The 2,500-nt window shown below is 58.0% G+C and overlaps 1 pseudogene; it reads right to left on the bottom strand.

Annotated features, from left to right (window-relative positions):
- Positions 1 to 2,500, bottom strand: part of LOC123723435 — a 7,987-nt pseudogene that overhangs the window by 2,517 nt on the left and 2,970 nt on the right.

Below are 2,500 nucleotides of genomic sequence, written 5' to 3'. Positions count from 1 at the left end.
CTCAACCTATCATCCGAGATATTGCCTAGCACAAGGCCGTGCAAAAACCTCGGAATAAGGTGCCCCCTCACAATTTCGAGCCGCTGCTGCGGTTTGAGGGGTGCCTTAGTGATATTATTTAAGGCGTTTTTGATGTCGTGCTCTAACGTCACGCATCCAGAAACCTGAAAGTCCACGCCGAGATAGCGCCAACGTTCAGTGCAAGATATCTGCGGCAACCACATCCGACCGACCTTAAAGGTCTTCTCGGTCACGTAGTGGTGCTTCTTGCGCTTCCCGTCGGGTACCATCGATAAAACGGAGCTCTTTTTATGGTTGATCATAAGGCCCATCGTCGACGCCACCTCGAAAACACGATCGATGGATTCCTGCAACCCTACCTTTGAGCCTGCAAGCAGGACTAGGTCATCGGCGTAGGCAAGGGCGGAGACACGCTCCGTCTCAAGCCTGTAGCCTACCTCTGACGGTAGAGAGGCAAGAATGACGTCCATCGCCATGTTAAACAGGATGGGCGACAATGGGTCCCCCTGGCGAACTCCACGGCCCACATGAGCAGGTGTGCTCGACTTTCCGTCAACCACTAAGGTAGTGGTTGCCGTTTCGTACAGTCGGCAGATGTAATCACAGAATGGCACGGGCAGCCCCCGAGCCCGAAGTAGCCCGACCAGCGCCTTGTGGGACACTGTGTCGAACGCCTTCGAGAAATCGAGGACCGCCACGTGACATTCTCTTAACTTTTTCCTGCAATCCCCTAGTACTGCGTCCAGCACGGCGGAATTCTCCAACGTGCCGTCGGCGCGGACGAATCCACGCTGTCGTACATCGGGGGGGCAGCAGTCCAACAGTCTTTTCGCCAGGACAGAGTGCATGTGCCTGAGCGGTATCGACGCGATCGAAATCGGTCGATATTCGCCCGGGCCAGCAGGAGCGTCCGTTTTCGGCACAAAGACCGTTCGGCACTGCCGCAGGGGTTCCGGGATTTCGCCAGCGGACAACCAAGAGTTGAATATTTCCGCCTTTAGGTCCCAGGGAACTTGGCGCCACTCTTCCGGGCGGATACCGTCCGGACCAGGCGCCGTCTGCCAATCGAAGCAGGAGGCCTTCAACTCATCAGAGGTGAAGGGCCTCCACAGCGCGGAGTAATCACGCTCGCCCCCGTCCCGCTCTGCACGCCGCAGGGCGCGCAGAGCTCCCGGTGTGGGCCCAGTCGCATCGGACACACGCTCTAGAACTGGTCTCCAGTAGGATTCCAGTTGTTCGAGCGTGTGCCCCACACGCCTGTGCGCTCCATCAATCACTTCGGCTGCTGCCCGACTTTTGGACTTACGATAGAGTTCCTGGACTCTCGCGTACTCTATTCTCCTCCGTTTCCGGCTGGACAGTCTAGCAGAGGCATTGTTGGTGTCATAGTCAAGGTTAATATTGATGCGGAAGCGCTTCGCGCTTTTGGCGCCCAGCCCATAGCGCGCTTTCCTCGCCGCGGCCACCGATAGGAGGTCCTCGATGAGTCGAGACGCGCATGGTGTACCTGGGATGCCAGGATTCACGGCAGGCGGCGTTCTGGTTGGCGATGCTTGCGGCTGGACGGATGACTCGGCACTCTCAGTTTCCATAACCGGCTGTAACGAATCCCTGCTCTGTCTACCGCCCCAGGAAGGTGGTCTGAACTCATCCCGGCACCTTTGTACCAGGCTCCGATAGTCCCCACCCCGACGTTTTCCTTTGATTGCTTCGAGGGTCCTGTCGAACCCCGTCAAGCAATTGAGCAGGTCTACATTCGTACAGCGGCCGGTCTCCTCGAGCAACCTTGCCTCCGTACGCGCCATCAAAAGCACCTCCTCTTCGCGCCACCTACGCTTCACCGACGCGGGAGCAGCTTCCGCATTCATCTCTAACGGGTGGGCACGACGTTTGTGAACTCCCAAACCCGTTTTGGTGCTGAACTTGCGTTCACACACCGGACACGTCCAATCGACCACCGGTCCCGAGGCCGAGGCCCCGGTTCGAGTGGCCGGAGAATGGGCCAAGCTCCCCGACTCCTGTGGGAGGTCGGGGTGACCAGATAAAATTTCTCTTATACTGTTCATTGCTTGAATAAAGTACCCATTGACGGTCGGGGTGCAAGCCCTTCCGCCGGGAGCGCCCGTCGCTTTCGTTCGTCCCAACCGAAGCAAGCGACTAGACTTAGGTCGGCCACCACACGACAAAAGCCGATTCGGTGAGACCCTTTGGGACTATTCGAGGTTTGACCCTCGAACCTCGCACGGGTTCCGTCCCCTAGACAAGGAACGTTGCGCATACCGAATCCGAAGACCCAGCAAACCCGCTCACAAGCCGGACCACCCCGCCCTCCCACTCACCCAAGCGCCAGAACGGCGCCCAAGTGTCGGTATTAACGGGTCGGAGTGATGGAAATCACGCGTTTCGCCCCGCGAATTAAAGGAATGTACCAACGGGACTTCGAACCCCGCATCAGCCAACTCCAGGGTCACTGCTTTAG

Source organism: Papilio machaon, chromosome W, assembly GCF_912999745.1.
Source record: "Papilio machaon chromosome W, ilPapMach1.1, whole genome shotgun sequence".
Taxonomy (NCBI): Eukaryota; Metazoa; Arthropoda; class Insecta; order Lepidoptera; family Papilionidae; genus Papilio; species Papilio machaon.
Note: the sequence above shows the minus strand (reverse complement) of the source record. Positions and strands in the feature narration are given on the sequence as shown.